This window comes from Schistocerca cancellata, chromosome 1 (assembly GCF_023864275.1).
Source record: "Schistocerca cancellata isolate TAMUIC-IGC-003103 chromosome 1, iqSchCanc2.1, whole genome shotgun sequence".
NCBI lineage: Eukaryota > Metazoa > Arthropoda > Insecta > Orthoptera > Acrididae > Schistocerca > Schistocerca cancellata.
In genome coordinates, this window is record NC_064626.1 from 528,618,989 (window position 1) to 528,640,462 (window position 21,474).

General features: G+C 45.1%; 1 protein-coding gene and 1 non-coding gene across 2 annotated transcripts in view; both read right to left on the reverse strand.

Annotated features, from left to right (window-relative positions):
* The window catches only part of LOC126179316 (acid sphingomyelinase-like phosphodiesterase 3a), a 1,154,906-nt gene that overhangs the window by 501,786 nt on the left and 631,646 nt on the right, over positions 1-21,474 (reverse strand). The gene's annotated exons all lie outside the window — the stretch shown is intronic.
* Positions 7,349-7,423, reverse strand: Trnak-uuu (transfer RNA lysine (anticodon UUU)). The gene has a single exon. It is a non-coding gene; the product is annotated as a tRNA-Lys (tRNA).

Here is a 21,474-nt window from a genome sequence, read left to right on the forward strand (position 1 = left end):
GCTGGCGGCGTCTTCTTAGTATCACACCATATTCACGAAGTCAGTTCATGGTGGGATTTATTTCTCTTTTTCAGACTGAAAGCGGGCTTCCACGCCTTATAAGGATGTACCCGCTGTCTATATTGATCAGCTGTTACCGTACTCGAACCTCGATGGATTCTTTAATGACACAGCCCCAGTGTTTGGACGTCTGTGTCAGAACCTTGGTGCGTTCGTAATTCATTCTATATAATTCCGAGGGGCAATGTTCAGCCACCACCGATTTGTTAGGCTGCTGCAGTCTGGTTTAGAGTTGATGTTCTGGGCAACAATCTTCGACATTGCCCGCATCTCGTGGTCGTGCGGTAGCGTTCTCGCTTCCCACGCCCGGGTTCCCGGGTTCGATTCCCGGCGGGGTCAGGGATTTTCTCTGCCTCGTGATGGCTGGGTGTTGTGTGCTGTCCTTAGGTTAGTTAGGTTTAAGTAGTTCTAAGTTCTAGGGGACTGATGACCATAGATGTTAATTCCCATAGTGCTCAGAGCCATTTCTTCGACATTATATACGGATTGACCTATGTAACTCATGCCACATTCGCAGGGGATACGCAGTCCTAGATCGTAGTTGACAGTAGTGCCTGTGTCTTAATTGGTGGGCGGAAGACCGTCTTCACTTGATGTCTTTGAAGAATTCCACCTGTCTTTCCCGATAAAGCGCTACAGAACGGAACAAATGCTATGTCCCATCCTGCTGATGTTCCTCTTCGGTTTCCTCCCGCTCTGCATATGGTGTGGGACGTAGAGCTCACCGAGTTGGCTTCCTGTGTAGTCGTTTTCCCGCAAAACCGAAAAAAATTGTTCAAATGGCTCTGAGCACTATGCGACGTAACTTCTGAGGTCATCAGTCACCTAGAACTTAGAACTACATAAACCTAACTAACCTAAGGACATCACAGACACCCATGCCCGAGGCAGGATTCGAACCTGCGACCGTAGCGGTCGCTCGGCTCCATGCTGTAGCGCCTAGATCCGCACGGCCACTCCGGCCGGCCGCAAAACCGACCTCAGATGTTTCAAGTTCTTGGTTAAGGCACTCGTTGTCAGACAGGGTATGGGCCATGTGAACCAATGTTTCGAGGACGCCGCTCCTCTGCGCTGGATGGTGGCAGCTGTTTGCATGTAAGTAACTGTCGATGTGCGTCTTCTTACGGTACACGCTCTGGCTCAATGCGCCGTCTGCTCTTGCTTTAACCAGGACATCAAGAAAGGGGAGCACTTTATCTAGTTCGACTTCCATCTAAACTTGGTCCTCTGGCATATGGAACTGATATGTATGAGGAAACCATTCAGCTTGTTTCTACCATGTGACCATATGAAAAAGGTATCATCAACATAGCGGACGAAACATATAGGTTTCCACTGCGTTGAATCCACGGCTTTCTCCTCGATATGTTTCATGAACAACTTGGTGACGACTGGTGAAAGTGGACTCCCCAACGCTACTCCATGTGCTCGTAGTATCCACTGTCGAAGAGAAAGTATGTTGACATCAGGGCGTATCTAAAATGGTTGTCATCTCTGCGTCAAATTTCTGGCCAATAATTTCCAAGGATTCCTGCAAAGCCACCCTCGTGAAGGGAGAGACAACGTCTAAACTCACAAGGATGTCCGAATCACGAAGTCTGAAGTTGTTAAGACGCCCGACAAAATCCACTGAGTTGCGAATATGATGTGGACATTTTCCGACGTAAGGGAAAAGTATATCCTTCAGGTATTTTGCAAGTTAGTACGTCGGAGCACAAATGTTGCTGTTAATCAGGCGTAAAGGCATTCCCTCTTTTTGCACCTTCAGGAGTCCGTAAAGTCTCGGTGGAACACATGCTCTCTGTCGTAGCTTCTTCACCTCAGCTGGTAGGCCGGATTCCCTGAGCATAGCCATGGTCTTCCTTTCCTCTCTCTTGGTAGGATCAGATTTGATCTTCAATATGCGCTGTCTTCTGCCAAGCCCCACATTTTCTCAATGTAATCCTGATGAGGTAAGATCACAGTTGCGTTGCCTTTGTCGCTTGGTTATACTACGATATCTAGTTCTTCTCGTAGCTCCCATATGGCCGTCCTCTCCCTACTAGAGATGTTTGGTTTCACAAGTTTAGTTTGCGTGGGAGCACGACAGGTTTCGCGACGAACTTCTTCAGCTAGTTGAGGGGGAAGCCATGTAGCTGCATGTTCCACTACACTGAAGATACCCGTGATAGGTGCGAATTTAATAGTTAGCGCCAAGTTGAGTCCTCTCTTAAGCACCGAGAGCGCGTCCTCATCCAGTTGTCTGGTAGTGAGTTTGATGATACACTTGCAGGGACCTCAGAAGGTTGTCGTTCTGATAAACACTCGAATTTTGATGTTCAGTGGCCTCTCTTTGTGCAGAGTCCGCCGTGGCCATTGTGACACCATCAGTCTATTCCCACGTCAAGGAGTTGATCTGGTTGGCCAGCAGTAGATGTACCTTGAGAAGTTCTCTGTCAATCGAGTCTAGGCACCAGCGGGTATAGACGAATCATGGCTAGACTGGCACGTTTCTTGATTCTTCTGTCTGCCGCACAATCAGTGTGATGTGTCACCTTGGCGAAGTTCAGCACCACACGCCCTTCACGGCATCTCATAAAAAAAGAAAAGTGCACTCAATAAACGGCTTCTCCTGTGGCCCAGCTTGTCAAGTCTTTTCATGCTGCGGTGCATATTCTCCCCGCATAGGTATGTGATGTGATCCTTCAGCTTCTTCCGGTGCATTTCATGACCAAAGAGCTCAGGTGTGAGCAGCCGGTTATTATTGTTCAACGGACACAATGTTTCGGCAGGCGACCACGTTGCCATCATCAGGTGCGCTACGAACTGTCAAGGACGATCTAGGACTACGGAAATCCGGAGTCTACCATATCCCCTGCGAATGTGGCATGACTTACATAGGCCAAACGGTGCATAATGTTGTGGACTGGCAAGACAACCAATCCACTATGACAGGAAGCCGAAAGGCACGCGTTTAAGCTCACGCAGGCTGGCGTGAGGACAGGAACTGGACAAGGAAGTTAGACTTAAGCAAAAAAGGTCGTAGCTGTTGGAATACTTAACTTTAATCCATAATTGTGAACATCGCTCTTGACGGTACATGTTTTACAGCATCAATAGTAACTGGTAATGACGCCTTGCTAGGTCGTAGCAAATGACGTAGCTGAAGGCTATGCTAACTATCGTCTCGGCAAATGAGAGCGTAATTTGTCAGTGAACCATCGCTAGCAAAGTCGGCTGCACAACTGGGGCGAGTGCTAGGAAGACTCTCTAGACCTGCCGTGTGGCGGCGCTCGGTCTGCAATCACTGATAGTGGCGACACGCGGGTCCGACGTATACTAACGGACCGCGGCCGATTTAAAGGCTACCACCTAGCAAGTGTGGTGTCTGGCGGTGACACCACACATAATATCGAAGATCGTTGCCAAGAACATCAACGGCATACCAGACTGCAGCAGCCTAACAAGTCGGCGGTTGCTGAACATTGCCTCTCGGAATTACACAGAATGAATTACAACTCCAAAGTTCTGGCACAGCCGTCCAAATACTGGGACTGTGTCATTAAATAATCCATAGAGATTCGAGAACGGCAGCCGCTGATCAATCTAGACAGCGGTTACATCCTTAGTAAGGCGTGGGAATCCGCTTTGAATATGATTAAAAAGAGAAAGAAGACATCCCACCACGAACTGACTTAGCGGTTCCATCCTTAGTAAGGCGTGGGAATACGCTTTGAATATGATTAAAAAGAGAAAGAAGACATCCCACCACGAACTGATTTCGAGAACCGGCACAGATACTAATTGTAAGAAGACGTTGCCAGCATATGGCCCTGAGTGCGGACCGCAAAGGGAACGTATGCTGGAGGCTCCGGGCATGGGCGCGAACCGCGTTCGGAACACCTGGGTGGGTGGGGGGGGGGGGGAGGGGGGAGCTTGAGAGATAAAAGTCCGGCGCCGACGCCTTGGCGGTTAGATTGTCAACACAGCTGATGATGGCAACGTGATCGCTTGCCGAAATATTGTGCACGTTGGACACTAACACACTGCTGTTCACCCGTGATATCTTTCGCCATAAACGAAAGTCGGTAGACGAGATTCTACGTTTCGAAGACGATGCCCATTCAAATTTCTCGCTAGTCAGGTAGGAGTGGAATTAGTAGTGCGACTATGGGAATGTACATGAGATTACTGTAAATACACTCTGTAACGGTAGTGAACTTGAACTACCTTTTAGATTGGACGTGATGAGTTGAAGAATGCCTTTAAGGTGACAAAGACGCCGTTATTAATACCTCGCTGAATCTGAACGGGATCGTGTGATAGGGCTACTAGAAGCTGGATGTTACTTCTGCGATAATGCATTCACTTGACAGGAATGTAGCCACTGTACATGAATGCTGGCAGTGGTGTTCACGAGAATATACGCTCGCAAGAAGACCGGACTCTGGACGGCCAAGTGCCACTACCGACATGGAATATCATTGTGTTCAGCGTGTGGCTGTTTCGTATCGCACTGCATGTGTCGCAGCAACTTAAGCAGCAGCTGGCCTCATAGTGACCCACTGAACTGTTTCAAATCATTTCAAGGCCAGCTCCGAACCAAATGCTCGATGACGTGCGTTCCACTGACCCCAAAAGTGAGGGGGATTGCGGCATCAGTGGTGCAGGGCAGGGTGGTGGTGGCAGCAAAGAGGCGGCTGTGGGGAAATCACAGAACGTGGGGGTTTAACGACGGATGGTCGCTTAAGAGGACAGACAATGCTTCAAGAAATGGTGGAGAGTCAGACAATCTTAAAGATGTCTAAGTTACGAGTCTTTGAATAGGGTTTCCAGCTCTTTGAATTTCGACAGTAAATCACAGTTAAACATTAATGCAAATCTGAATACATCTGGGATGTGAGAAAAATAGCCGGCCGGGGTGGCCGAGCGGTTCTAGGCGCTACGGTCTAGAACCACACGACGGCTACTGTCGCAGGTTCGAATCCTGCCTCGGGCATGGATGTGTGTGATGTCCTTAGGTTACTTAGGTTTAAGTAGTTGTAAGGCCTAGGGGACTGATGACCTCAGAAGTAAAGTCCCATAGTGCTCAGAGACATTTTTTGAGAAAAAGGAGGCGCATCCAGTACCACAATAGTATTTCAATACTTTTTATAACTACAGAAGTTAATATTTCACAGTGGATAAATACTACCACATTGAACCTGTTAATTCACAATTTTTAAGCGTTTCATGTGATTTCGACAAAAGTTATCTGAGATTATTGCATTGTACTACAGCTGTCATCCCCGAAAGCTAGGTATCTGTATTCGTTCTGTTTTCTGATTTACCGCGACTTTTATATGTAATTTATCATACAAATTTTGATTAGAACATCATATTCTCCACATGTACACTGCAAATGAACACAGCATTAATACCTCATGTATCGTCATGCCTGTTTATTTCTTTAATGGACAGTTTACTATCTTGCCAGCAACTTTATTCAGATGCTGACAGCAAGTGCTCTTAAAAACATGTGCTAATCTAAAATTGGTCATCACAGGTGTTGGAAAGACCACAATTGAAAAGCAAACCAAATGATCCTTCTGTCGAGAAGACAATAAGTAAAAGTTTAAACCATATTTAACATGAGTGCACTTGTACAAGAGTAGTGGCTTATTTCACTATTTATTCATACATATTACGAATGGTCTGAGTGTGAGTGAATATTAATAAAACTGATTTACTTAAACATTGTTGTAACATTTCAGTTTATTCTGGACACTGGACATCTTAAGTCAAAATCACGTCTGTAGAGCTGAATAAGGTTGTAGTTTTACTGGGGACAGCGTTGAGCCAATGGAAAAGCAGACAGTAGCGATACACTACAGGCTTTGACTGGGACTTCAGGAGTGAAGAGGTCAATGGCGCGTTTCTACACACTTTTGTATTTGTACTGGAAGAAAACAGACCTTGCTGTGGTAACATGCATGATTCGGATGCGTAACGGATAGATTTTGCGCGCTGAACAACCGCTATGAGACTTTTACTCTTGAGGACTCTTCTCGATAAATCTTGGACACTTGTATGATCGTTGTGAAGCAAGGCACCTGTGGTATCGTTCGGTTTTTTGTGAGTGGGTGAGAGATTCTAGTGGTGAACGGCCAATACTATACTTCGCGTTAGGGCCGAAATTAAGCCCTGCTTGTATGAGGTTCCACTGGCCACTGAGCTCGTAGTCGGTCCCATCTCTGATGTATTGAGGTAGCTGGATGGCGACAGTTTTGAATGTCTCTCTGATTTCATGTACCAATAAGATGCTGCAACAACACATACAGCCTGTGACGTCCTACTATGCTCCGAATGTTGCCTTGGCCAACATTCTCTCTAGATCTTACGCCCGTTGAAAACATCTGGACATGGGTTGCCAGAGGATAGCAACTTGCCACACGCCAGTCTCCATGACTTAGAGCTAAAGCAGTAAGAAATGCCCTTATCTCTGATCCAAGCTCAGTTTCACTTAAAGCCCGATTAGAGGCATTGTGGTGGCAAGAGGTGGCAGCGTTGTGATTAATAATATGTACGTGAAAAAAAGAAGTTTGCTTACATCAAACCAGTTCACAAATGGTTCAATTGGCTCTGAGCACTATAAGACTTAACATCTTAGGTCATCAGTCCTCTAGAACTTAGAACTACTTAAACCTAACTAACCTAAGGACATCAGACACATCCATGCCCGAGGCAATCAAACCAGTGCTATATTGTGCTTGGCTGAGAATGCACGAGTAGATCCTGTCTGGCTAGAACCGTTGAGATAGTGACTGCGGTTACAGAGTAGGTGGTTACAGCTATTTCAAACAATGTGGCTGGTCCTGGTGATGTTCAGGCGAGGAGCGGCGTAGTCGCGCACCGCGACTGAAAACGGTAACATCTGTACATGAGTGAGATCATGACCTTCTGCTGAGAAAAACTTTGACTAGCTGCAAAGCGGCGTGTGTGTCAAGAGGAAAACGCATCCGTGATGGCAATTCAGTGAATCTCCGGCTCTAAAAAATAGGACCGTTGCCGATTACGGTTGAATGCTGTCGTCGAAAATACCGGTTATCGGTAATAACGGTTTTTCTCCATTCCAGTTTAACCCGGCGGCTAAAATCCCTCAAATTAACCGGTTTCTGAGATATGTAGATATGGTGTCTGTTATTTCGGACATGTCTGAAAGAACAGACACCAGACTTGCAGCCGTCTAGAACGAAATTAGAATTATAGCTTAATACCTTCAGCTGCTGATGGGCGTTGATATATAACAACGGGGACAGGTGAAACTGTGTGCCCCGACCGGGACTCGAACCTGGGACCTCCTGCTTAAATGGCAGACGCTCTGTCCATCTGAGCCACCGAGGGCACAGAGGATTGTGCGACTCCAGCAAGACCCTCATTCTCACCTTGTATGTCCACACACTACATTCTTAGTGTCCCTACCCAACACACTCATTACTCGTGGAAGACATTCTTACCAATTCCCGTAAGAGTTTGGGTAATGCACAGAAGAAGAAGGTTATGGCCGGTATTGACAGAACTACACACTTATAGGATATAAGCCTCATCAATGGTGTCTGTTCTTTCGGACATGTCCGAAAGAACAGACACCATAGCCATATAAGAATATATTTCTGACAATACCGGCCATGACCGGCCGGATGCACACATATTCCCCGATCTCTTACGGGACTTGGTAAGAATGTCTTCCACGAGTGATGAGTGTGTTGGGGTGGGACACTACGAATGTAGTGTGCGGACATACAAGGTGAGAATGTGGGTCTTGCAGGAGACGTGCGCGAGATAGTCGCTACAAACCCTGTGCCCTCGGTGGCTCAGATGGGCTCCGGCATGGTAGTTCAGCGTGTTCGGTCAGCGCGCTTAGTTACCCTCTGAGTAAACGGATCAATGAACAACCTGAACGAGTGTCATCGGATCTCCGCCACGAACAAATTCAAATAACAATGTATAGAATAAAATGAGATCAACAAAATAAAAAAGAAGGATGGGTAGAGCGTCTGCTTTGTAAGCAGGAGATCCCGGGTGTGCGTCCCGGTCGGGGCACACATTTTCACCTGTCCCCGTTGATACATATCAACGCCCGTCAGCAGCTGAAGGCATTAATATATAATTATAATTTGGTTTCTGGAATTATTATTTCCTGTAATAAACGTAGAAATCGAACGAAGACTGAAGAATTATGACCCTCTCAGTTTGAATGTACATAGAATGAAAATATTAAATAGGCAACTAAAAGAAAATTTAATCAATCTATCGTTCACTGCTTTTCTTTAAAAATGATGAGTGGTTGAATACTACAAAAAAATCACCATTATTTTCCTATTGGTTCCAATCTTTTATTGAAATTCTTTCATAACTTATGTTGTAATCAGGATCGTACCACTATTTGGGCTCTACGAATTGTCAGTGCTAAAGGGTGAAAACTGAGGTTGAATAACTTTTTCTTGTATTAAATTGTCCGTTATAAGGGGTTACAATCAGATAAACGCATATTATGTAGACACTGGGAGCAGATCAGCTACTTTATATTATTTTTGGTTAGTAATAAAATATGAATAACACCTGTTATTACTTTGACCAAACAAATACCGAAAAGTACCAGTTATTTAGAATTAAAATACTGGTTTCGGTTTGAACTGATCGGATTTTCCCATCCCTATTGCCGACTGGCTGTGGTGGCAGGAACAGGAGGGAGTGGGGGCAACACGGCCAGACGCCCCCGCTCCCCCGTGATTCACTTGAGAACAGCCCGGATGTGGAGGCCGGAACTGCAAATGGAATAACCCTGATGCTCTGTTCACTTTTACTGTACAAGTTTATGTTTAGGCCAGTATGTCCCGGCATTAAAATACTTCACAAAACTTCTACTATCATACATATTTTGTAGAGTTGTGGACATTACATACCAGTATGTAGTCGAAAATGATGATAGAAACAATACTCAGAACTTTATTTTTAAAAATGTTTATAACGATAACAATAATAATCTTTATTTAAGAAAATTTTAATATTCACATAGGACAAATTTGGAACAACAGACTGTATTCAGTTAGGCATCCTTCTTAGAAAGTATTACATCACACTTGTTGTCATGCTTCTCTTGTTACTTTAAGGACTACAGTTCAGACACAAGCTGTCACATAAATACCGACAAAATCATAAACTTGAAACAACAGTTTTCATCACAGGCAATTGTTTTACAAAGCATTGTGATTTATTTTCTAACTTTTATTCTTACTCATTGCAGTTTGGATACAACTACGTGACATGTGTTTTGAAAACAAGTTTATTATTTTTAGACTGTATGTTTGTTTTTTGTCATTGCTTTGGAACACAGTCTACAATATCCTCGTTTAATAGATTTTCTTGTTGTGACTGATCCCGACACACTTGTCACACCTCCAGGGTTTTGGAGGCACCTGGCATTTCTCCGTTCTTGGGAAATGTTTCCCTGACGTCTTGTGTTCTGGTACCAGCGACTTCTGAAGTTCCAGCAAGGATGTTCCGAAACTCAATATCTGACATCTCTATTATCTGATTTTGAAGCCGTGTGCTAAATGCTACTTCAAATGAACTTGTTACGTCACTTATTCTGCTTTCTGCAGACGTGGTATTCCCTGAGGTACTCTTGATGACATTTGAAGCTTTGCTGTTGGGTGTTGTTGCTATCCTGTATTACCATTTTAAAAAAACACAACACTGTACACTAATTTTTACAGGCTGCGGACTGTCACCAGTATTAACAGAATACGTACTTTCAGATGCGTTACTTCCATTATCTTAAACTTACGTGTCCTTTCATCCGTTGAGGAATTTACTAATTCTTCCAATATAACTGCCATGGTGACACAACTCAAACTAAGCGACAACAATAAAGATTCAAATAATTTCTCAATTGCTAAGGAATTTCTTAGAAAAAGTATGAAAGGAGCTCACTGTTGTAAGTGCAGAGGTTTTGTTGTTGATTGTTCAGACTAAGTTGGAACGACAGAAATCATTGCCGTTATCACTATTAAGTACAACAGAAACAAATAATATTTGTCAGCAGAATAACAATATTCGCTGCCGGTCATTATGAACTGAACTTTACTTACGTGACTATTACGTTTTGTGGCCAAACCACTTAAAATACTTGTACACACATATTGCTTACGCATTTGCAGATGAAATATCATGTGTGTAAAGGTATCTTGATATTTAGTTAATTAATGAAATATGAAATTATAACCATTTAGGTTCACATAGAACAGAGCAGAACAGCAGAGTAAAGGACATTTCAGGATCTAGCGCGGCCCTTTGATAATTATTATTATCTCTCTTTTCCTCAGGAGCTTTGTGTGGGCACACACATATGAGCCACGACACGTGGTAAATCTGGGGAGCACATTGTGTTACAATATAAACACAATTTCGTGATATGCTACCCTTCTTGATGTTGCAGTGCTAATGGCCAATAGCGCCAATAGCGCTTTCCGTACCACATCTGACTCAAGGAGCTCTCTCGTGCAAACATTCTAACAGTTCGTTTCGACCTCTAGTGTGTTAACTTTGCCTGTTTTTACTAACAATTCCTAAGAATTTTAACATGGAGAACCGACCAGCAACTACGTCCTTTGGGTCAACAAATTTGGCAGACTGCTTCCTCTCCTTCTCCCGCTCCACACACACCTCCAAAGCCAACGGAACAAAACACCGTATGTGAACTTAGCGACCCTCGTTATTCGTAGGTTTTCTAACGAAGATATCGACAGTCTCGCTGACGATAACGTCGAAACTTCATTCGTAAATGTGATTGTCAGAGATGCTAAGCTTTGTCTCTACCTCGAATATGTGTGTGTGTGTGTGTGTGTGTGTGTGTGTGTGTGTGTGTGGATGTTTTAAGAGTTAATGTGTAAGTTTTATCGGTAGGATAGATATTAGTACCGTTTATAGACAAGAAACTCGTTCTCATTGAAATGTATGACTCATTTAATTGCACCACATGGATGTTTCTAGTGCCGAGTGTGAAAATAGGAAGAAGATGAAAGACGAATGCGAAGTGTATTAACTTTATGAGCAATTCGACACAGAGTGAAACGATCGTTTTTTAATTTTTCAGAGCAAATACTAGTTTGTTGGATGAGTAGTGATAAGATTAAATCTACGCGTGAGGACAGCTGAACGTCATACTGTCTCCCAGTCCTTTGGATTCCAGATCGCTACGCCTTGCTAATGATGTGGATTCGAGAGTCGGTGAACAGCTAAGGTTCTTAAAAGTGGATTGTCCTACTCTGAAACTGCAGTTCACAGGGAGTGAGAAACTTAAGCAGGTGTTGTTGTTGTGATCTTCAGTCCCGAGATTGGTTTGATGCAGCTCTCCATGCTACTCTATCCTGTGAAAGCTTCTTCATCTCCCAGTACCTACTGCAACATACATCCTTCTGAATCTGATTATTCATCTCTTGGTCCCCCTCTACGATTTTAACCCTCCACGCTGCCCTCCAATAATAAATTGGTGATCCCTTGATACCACAGAACATGTCCTACCAACCGATCCCTTTTCTAGTCGAGTTGAGCAACAAACTCCTCTTCTCCCCAACTCTGTTTAGTACCCCCTCATCATTTATGCGATCTACCTGAATAATCTTCAGCATTCCTCTGTAGCACCACATTTCGAAAGCTTCTATTCTCTTCTTGTCTAAACTATTTATCGTCCATGTTTCATTTCCATACATGGCTACACTCGATACAAATACTCTCAGAAAAGACTTCCTGACACTTAAATTTATACTAGATGTTAACAAATTTCTCTTCCCCAGAAAGGCTTTCCTTGCCGTTGCCAGTCTACATTTTATATCCTCTCTACTTCGACCACCATCAGTTATTTTTCTCCACAAATAGTAAAATTCATCTACTACTTTAAGCGTCTCATTTCCTAATCTAATACTTTCAGCATCACCCGATTTAATTCGACTACATTCCATTATCCTCGTTTTGCTTTTGTTGATGTTCATCTTATATCTTCCTTTCAAGACACTGTCCATTCCCTTCAACTGCTCTTCCAGGTACTTTGCTGTCTCTGACATAATTAGAATGTCATCAGTGAACCTCAAATTTTTTATTTCTTCTCCATGGATTTTAGTTCCAACTCCAAATTTTTCTTTTGTTTCCTTTACAGCTTGCTCAGTATACAGATTGAACAACATCGGGATAAGCTACAACCCTGTCTCACTCCCTTCCCAACCACTGCTTCCCTTTCATGCCACTCGACTCTTATAACTGCCACTTGGTTTCTGTACAAATTGCAAAGAGCATTCGATCCCCTCCCCTCCTCCCCCACCCCCCTGCCACCATTAGAACTGGAAATAGAGTGTTCCAGTCAACATTGTCAAAACCTTTCACTAAGTCTAGAAATGTTAGAAACGTATGTTTTCCTTTCCTTAATCTATCTTCTAAGATAAGTTGTAGGGTCTGTATTGCCTCACGTGGTCCAAAATTTCTACGGAATCCAAACTGATATTCCCCGAGGTCGACCTCTACCAATTTTTCCATTCGTCTGTAAAGAATTCGCGTTAGTATTTTGCAGCCGTGACTTATTAAACTGATAATTCGGTAATTTTCATATCTGTCAACACTTGATTTCTTTGGGATTGGAATTATGATATTCTTCCTGAAGTCTGAGGGTATTTCGCCTGTCTCATATATCTTGCTGACGAGATGGTAGAGTTTTGTCAAGGATGGCTCTCACAAGGCTGTCAGTAGTTCTAATGGAATGATGTCTACTGCCGGGCCCTTGTTTCGAATTAGGTCTTTCAGTGCTCTGTCAAACTCTTCACGCAGTATCATATCTCCCATTTCATCTTCATCTACATCCTCTTCCCTTTCCATAATATTGTCCTCAAGTACATCGCCCTTGTATAGACCCTTTGAATACTCCTTCCACCTTTCTGCTTTCCCTTCTTTGCTTAGAACTGGGTTTCCATCTGAGCTCTTGATAGTCATACAAGTGGTTCTCTTTTCTCCAAAGGTCTCTTCAATTTTCCTGTAGGCAGAACCTATCTTACACCTATTGAGATATGCATCTACATCCTTACATTTGTCCTCTAGCCGCCATTTTGCACTTCCTGTCGATCTCATTTTTGAGACGTTTATATTCCTTTTTGCCTGCTTCATTTACTGCATTTTTATATTTTCTCCTTTCATCAATTAAATTCAATATATTTTTTGTTACCCGAGGATATCTGCAAGCCTTCTTATTTTTAACTACTTGATCCTCTGCTGCCTTCACTATTTCGTCCCTCAAAGCTACCCATTTTTCTTCTACTGTATTTCTGTCCCCCATTCCTGTCACTTGTTCCCTTATGCTCTCCCTGAAACTCTGTACAACCTCTGATTCTGTCACTTTATCCATGTCCCATCTCCTTATATTCCCACCTTTTTGCAGTTTCTTCAGTTTTAATCTACAGTTCATAACCAATAGATTGTGGTCAGAGTCCACATCTGCCCCTGGAAATGTCTTACAATTTAAAACTTGGTTCCTTAGTCTCCGTCTTGCCATTACATAATCTATCTGAAACCTTCCAGTATCTCCAGGCCTCTTGCATGATTCTTGAACCAAGTGTTAGCTACGATTAATTTATGCTCTGTGCAAAATTCTACCGGGTGCCTTCCTCTTTCATTTCTTACCCCATTCCATATGCACCTACTACGTTTCCTTCTCTTACTTTTCCTACTATCGAATTCCAGTCACCTACGACTATTAAGTTTTCGTCTAACTTCACTATCTGAATAATTTCTTCTATCTTATCATACAATTCATCAACCTCTTCGTCACCTGTGGAGCTAGTTGGCATATAAACTTGTACTACTGTGGTAGGCGTGGGCTGGGCTTCATGTCTATCTTGGCCACAATAATGCGTTCACTTTGCTGTTGGTAGTAGCTTATCCACACTCCCATTTTTTATTCTTTATTAAACCTATTCCAGCATAACCCCTATTTGATTTTATATTGATAGCCCTGTATTCATGTGACCAGAAGCCTTGTTCCTCCTGCCACAGAACTTCACTAATTCGCACTACATCTAACTTTCCCTTTCCAAATTTTATAACGCACCTGGCCGATTAAGGCATTTGACTTCCCACTCTCCCATCCGTAGAATGCCAGTTTTCTTTCTCCTGATAACGACGTACTCCTGAGTAGTCCCCTACCGGAGATCCGAATGATGGACTATATTACCTCCAGAATATTTTACCCAAGAGGATGCCATCACCACTTGAACCGTACAGTAGAGTTGCATGCCCTTGGAAAAAATTACTGCTATAGTTTCTCCTTGCTTTCAGCGTTCGCAGTACCAGCACAGCAAGGCCGTTTTGGTTAGTGTTACAAGGCCAGATGAGTCAATCATCCAGACTGTTGGTCCTGCAGCTATTGAAAAGGTTGCTGCCCCACTTCAGGAACCACACGTTTGTTTGGTCTCTCAACAAATGCTCCTGTGTTGTGGTTGCACCTACGGTATGGCTGTCTGCATCACTGAGCACGCAAGCCTCCTCACCAACGGCAAGGTCCATGTTTCTTTGGGGGGTGGGGGGGGTGGGGGAATTCTGCAGTATACGAATGGAAAGAGAACGAGGGGTCGTAAACCCGACAATAGATGGTGAGTTGTGACGTTAGCATGGGAGAGCGCACATTTCACTCAAACGCATGTCGTGGTAGTTCGGCACATAGCCCAACGCTACATGTGTTTCATATCTTGTAAACTGAATGTGGAGAGTGGAAGAAAGGAAAGCTGTCAGCTGTCAGCTGCATCGGTACATTATGGGGAATCACTGGCGACGAGTGAAAATGTGTAGCGCACTGGTATTCGATACCGTGATCTGCTTCTTACAAGGCAACTGTGTTAAGCAATGCGCCATCCGGAACAAAGCGTTATCGCAACTTCGCGGACTATCTCGGCACGCCTCACGGCCGATCCACACTCCCATCGAGCGCCACCTACCCTCTGTCCCTATCCATTTCTTCCATATTCGCTCTTTGAGAGTCACGCAATGGAGAAGGTCGCTTCATTGTCCAGCTAGACCAACCAAATTATATGAAAGCGTGGTGCCTGTTATTTCGAACAAATCCGAAAGAACAGGCACGACGCGTTCATATAAAACGTTTCATTTCAATTTCTACCCTGACAGTTTATTTCGAATGAGACTTCAGTTGGTCTCGCGACCGAATGAGACAGAGGAGAAAGAGCCGGGAGAGCTGCAAGAGAAGCTTGAGGAGAAGAACGGGAGTAAATAAAAGTATTACACGTGTAAAAATAAACGTATGCATGAATAAACAACAAAATATCGACAGTGAAAACCGCATTATCAGTACAAATTTCGTAAGTTTGATGCACAGGCAAATCGTAATGGCCGGTGTCTTGTACGTGAGCCGATGACAGGCTGCGGCCTAAGGTGGCGGCAAAGTGGCCGCGAGCAGTTCGTTTAAGCCGAAGGAGCCGACCCTCGTCTGGGCCGTGGGGAGAAAGGACGCGAGTGACGTAGGCGGCCCCGGAGGGCGCGAAGCAGGGCGCGGATTAAAGACGTGGACAAAGGGGTCGCCGGCGCAGAGCGGTGGAGCGGCTTAAGCGACAAAAGGCGGGCCCGCCCCCTGCTGTTAGCGGCGTCTCCGGCTCGAGTGCGGCGCGGCGCGCCGACGGGCAAAGTGACGAGCTGTTGCTGTCTGGTCCTCAAAAATTAATTTGGCTTTGAAATCCATTGTCTCCCGCAAATTATGGAAGTAAGACCAACAATAAGTCAGGAAAACAGAAGCGAACTCACTGAAATCGGGAGTAGGCCTATTTTGTTGTGACTGAAGGGTTCCATAAAAAATTTTTTTTTCTTATTTGAGTATTTTACCTGCTTAATTTCTAACAACGTGTCCTTTATGGCAGTTATTTTGGCCTCTGTACAAATGATAATACTTTTCCTTAGAAATCAATGTGTATTGTCAGTGGTACGAAACAAATGAAGAGAACAATGACATTAGGGTAGGACAGAATTTATTGAGGAAATATAAGGGGCGCTCAAAAAGAAACGAGCAGGGATCTGGAATGCGCAAATCGGTGACAGGAGGGTAATATCGTGGCGTGTGTAACGAGGTGTGGTTCCCGCCAAAGCGTGGTAGTTCACAGTCCGGCTCTAGAGGGCACGCATTCGCGTCAGATGACTATACAGAGCTAGCAGCAACATGCACCAATCGTCCAACGCTGTCCGTCGCATTGCAAACAGTGATAAGGAGGCGTCAACAGAAGAGCGATGAGGTGTTAATCGTTTTCTGACAGCGGAAGGAGTAAGAGGAACGGACGTTCATCGACGAATGTCAACAACTGTAAGGCGAACACTGCATGTCCCTTGCAAGGGTCAAGGTGTGGCACAAGCGCTTCAGGGAAGGACGAGTGTCGTTAGCCGATGATGCACGGTCTGGAGCACACACTGCATTACCGATGACAACGTCCAGCTGGTGGATGCACTCATCACCCAGGGCCGCCGAGTGACAGACAAATCCGTAGCCTCCGTGGTCGGATTGAGCGTCGGAAGTGTTCACACCATCATGAAGGAACGACTGCACATGCGCGAAGTGTGTTCCCAATGGGTACCCCACAGTCTTCAGTGAATGTCGAATGCCCCAATGCCTTGCTCATCTGCAGCGCTATGCTCGGGAAGGGAATGCGTTCCTGACAAGAGTGGTGGATGGAGAGTCATGGTGTCATCACTTTGAACCAGAATCAAAACGACAATGTCTCCAGTGGAAGCATCCCGGGTCACCACCACCAAAAAAAGCCAAGGACATCCACAAAAGAGCAAGAAAGCTTATGCTGACTTTCCTCTATGACCAACATGGCCTTCCGATTCACTTCCTGCAGCACAGGACAACAGTGAATGCCCAGAGTTACTCACAAACCGCAAACCTTGACCAAACTTCACCAAGCGATCAAATCAAAACGACCAGGCAGTCTCACCCGTCGGAGCATTCTGCTCCACAACAATGCAAAGCCCCATACAGCCAACACAGTCGTGGCACTCCCGCAGAAATTCAAATTTGAGGTTCTCGCGGCCACCGTCTATACAGACCGGACCAGTGATTACGCCATTATTGGTCCCCTTAAAAACGCTCTGAGGGGCAAACGATTTACCTCGAACGGCGAAGTCCAGCTGTACAAGAGGATCGGGTTTCCAGTAACCTCCGCCGCGGAAGTCGAACACGCGCCAGAACAAATGGACGTGGTCAGCCCATAGAGGGCTCCGCCTCCGCGGTGGCTAGTCCGCGCAGCGGCTCTCGCGCAGCGAGGGCGCCACCGCTACGCCACGTGCAGACAGCGGCCAATAGCCGCTCCCTCCGGTTTCGTATGTACGGACCCGCTCTGCCCTAGTCCAGTCAGTCTGGTACTCGCTCTGGATTTCGTTTCTATCTCGGCGGTACTGCGTTCTGGTCGTTGCTCGTTGTTGACATTTGCCTGGCTCTGGTTCCGAGTGGATTTACTGTTGGTGTTTGGTGTTTGGTGTTGTGGTTTCCACAAGCCTGCGTTGTTTATCTCTTCCTTGTTGTGTCAGCCTTAGTCGGTCGTGGTCGGTTGTTGTCAGTTGTCGTTAGTCTGTCGTCCGACTCGTCCTTGTGTTTACCCGGTGGTGCTTGCTCCACCGCCGGCGGCTTCCCCGCCTGGCGGCTCCGATCTGCAGCCCAAGGCGTTCCCGCAGTTGGTTTCAGTTACTACAGGAGTGACATCGCAGACCCGGGAATTTTATGAGACAGCCATTCACCGACTTGTGTCGCAGTGCGACAAGTGTCCAACAGCCAGGGTCAATACTTATAACATACAGGTACTGATTTCTGTAACTATGCCTCCGACTCGTTTCTTTTTTGAACGCCAGTTATACTTGTATAAAATTTCAGATACTTAGCCACCTTGAGAAAGAGTGATATAACAGGCACCAAAGAAATTAAAAATCACCATTTTAACAGCTAAGCCATCATTCTAAAGGTGGAGAAACGCACTTGATGGAACGTGAATACAACTGAGGAAAAAACTGTTAAATATTTAATATAAAATGGCATACCACGTATAAAATAAATACGAAGCGATAACGATCTGGCGTGACTAAGACGTTATCGCTTCATATTTATTTTATACGTGGTATGCCATTTTTAAATGTTTTATTTCTGACGACGACACTCTTAGAAGTGGCCGAAGCTTAGGTCAAAATACTTCATTTTCGCGACCGAGGGCTGCAGTTGGTTTAATTTTGGTATGAATGTGTCTTAGCTATAATTACACAAATTGATTTAGTTTCCTGACTATTAATTAATGATCTGTGTGTTTTGAGACCACTATCAATGATCAAGGAAATTTGCAGCCAGCCCAGATCTGTAATTGAAACTGGTAAGCTAATTTTATTTTTCTCTCTCTTTGTGACAGAGACCAGTCTGGACAGTCGCTGTATCCGTGTCATGTGAGATGCACTCTTTTGGAAAAGTATCCGTGTTACGATATACTTTTACCTGAAGCTGAGTGTCACTCTCAATCTCTTCTTTTATTTTCGTCTTCTTTGATTAATAGATTCAACAGTGGAGGACGAAGACTGCATTCCTGATTTGCCCTCTCTCAAAACCGAGGACTTTGTTCTTAAACATCTATTCACATTGCTGTTTGTCCTTTATATAAATCGTACCCCACTCTCCTCTTCCTTAGATAACACCTACTTTTCTGATAATTTCAAACTAATTTACATTGGAGATGTAGCAGTTAGAGTTGACGGTAAATTGAGTTCATGGTTCTGAGTCGTTTCAGGGGTAAGACAAGGCTGCAACCTGTCTCCACTGTTGTTCATATTATTTATGGATCATACGTTGAAAACAATAGACTGGCTGGGTGAGATTAAGATATGTGAACACAAAATAAGCAGTCTCGCATATGCGGATGACTTAGTTGTGATGGCAGATTCGATTGAAAGTTTGCAAAGTAATATTTCAGAGCCGGCCAGAGTGGCCGAGCGGTTAAAGGCGCTACAGTCTGGAACCGCACGACCGCTACGGTCGCAGGTTCGAATCCTGCCTCGGGCATGGATGTGTGTGATGTCCTTAGGTTAGTTAGGTTTAAGTAGTTCTAAGTTCTAGGGGACTTATGACCACAGCAGTTGAGTCCCATAGTGCTCAGAGCCATTTGAACCATATTTAATATTTCAGAGCTAGATCAGAAATGTAAGGACTATGGTATGAACATAGGCATCTCCAAAACGAAAGTAATGTCAGTGGGAAAGAGATATAAACGGAATGAGTGCCAAATAGGAGGAACAAAGTTAGAACAGGTGAACGGTTTCAAGTACTTAGGATGCATATTCTCACAGGATGGCAACATAGTGAAAGAACTGGAAGCGAGGTGTAGCAAAGCTAATGCAGTGAGCGCTCAGCTACGATCTGCTCTCTTCTGCAAGAAGGAAGTCAGTACCAAGACTATCTGTGCACCGTTCAATCTTTCGACCAACTTTGTTGCATGGGAGCAAAAGCTGGGTGGATTCAGGTTACCTTATCAATAAGGTTGAGGTTACTGAAATGAAAGCAGCTAGGATGATTGCAGGTACTAGTAGATGGTAGCAATGGCAGGAGTGTGTCCACAATGAGGAAATCGATGATAAACTGGGAATGAACTCTATAGATGTAGCAGTCAGGGCGTACAGGCTTAGATGGCGGGGTCATGCTACACGCATGGGAGAAGCAAGATTATCCAAGAGACTCATGGGTTCAGCAGTAGAGGATAGGAGGAGTCGGGGTATACCAAGGAGAAGGTACTTGGTTTCGGTTAAGAATGATTTTGAAGTAATAGTTAGTAGAGGCACCAATGTTAGCACTGAATAGGGGATCATGGAGGAATTTTATAAGGGGGACTATGCTCCAGACTGAGCGCTGAAAGGCATTATAAGTCTTAAATGATGATGATGATGATGATGATGTGTGGGAAATATTTTCCTATTGACACTGTAAAGCCTTACTCTCACATATCGGAGCGTGGCGTTCGGGCATAGCACGGAGGGTGCCGCCGAGTTTGCTAACTGACTTTGGGACGTGTAGGTGTTTGGCAGCAGCCCACCAATGCCAAATGCGCATCTGCGCCGAGCGGCGGCAGAGGGTGAGGAAACCGCACGCCTCGCGGCGGAGTTGCGCCCATTCGCTGTTTGAGTTGGCAGTCAGGCCCGCGCCGGCGGCCGCAAGTTGGCAGAAGCGCCGCAGCCGCAGGCCCTCCGCCACCCCCACCCCCCATCTGCCTGGCTACCGGGCAGCACTCGTAACCTCCTCTGGCGCCGCCCTCGGGACGTTCTTGGCCGCCTCTTGGGAGGCGCGCTTACTCCGCTACTGGGCAATCCGGGGCACGGCGGGGCTGTCGACGCAGTTTGCGCGACTGCCGTTCGTCTGCACGTTCTCATCGGATACAGGCCCCTTGCCCTCTGCTGCTCTCCGATGAGGAGCACTGAACAGTTTGTCCCAGAAGGTTGCTCAACGTCGATACACACTGCTGCTGCAACGTATCATTACTACCATGTAAGTCTCGCTGGTGAGAATGTTGTCCTAAGTGAAAGTGAAGAAAAATTACAGCGTCTGTTGAATTGATTGAGTACAGAATATAATTCACATTAAACCGAAGAAGGACGAAACTAATGAGGACGTACATACAGGCATGTATTAGTTGTTCTTCCGCACATTTCCGAAGGAACAGACACCACATTTGTGCATTTCTCAATAGGGTGAGACGACCGGAGACCCGTTCTTTCAGTATGGTTACACAGCAATACCGATCGCTTGCGGGAATCAGATACGACAGGTAAGAGATTCATGGGTAAGTGACGCTATGCTAGCAGTGTGTAATAAACAGGAACTTGTATCGAATGAGAAGAGTGTTCCGGTGGCCGAATACAATCGGCTTTCAGCCGTGACACCGTGTGGATGGTCTCGGCGTGCCAAACAGCGCTCCCCAGGCGTTGTTGTTTACCCGCCGTTGTACTGAGTTATAGGCCCTGTACCGAACCGCTATGGAGACAACTTACAATCAAACTAACTTTCAAGGCGTCGTGTACAAGATCGAAGGCCTATAAACAGAACGATTTCTTCGGGGCGTCGTGCAGTTAGAACGGCAAGAACTGATGACCAACCATTTGTCCACTGTATCCAACAAAGTGTACCTCAAATTGTTGTCGAAGCGGCATGTGATAGATGATCTATCAACGGCTTCCGCTTCTGTCACGCTGAAGGTAATGTAAGCGTGGCAGAAGTTGATCATGTTGGTCTAGGGGTGCGTACAGTATCCGTCTTTGACCTGCTGTCGAAGTTCCCACCACCTCGTCGTTGACGCGCTGCGCCCATGTGGCAGAGTTTTGAGTTACACGAAGGATAAA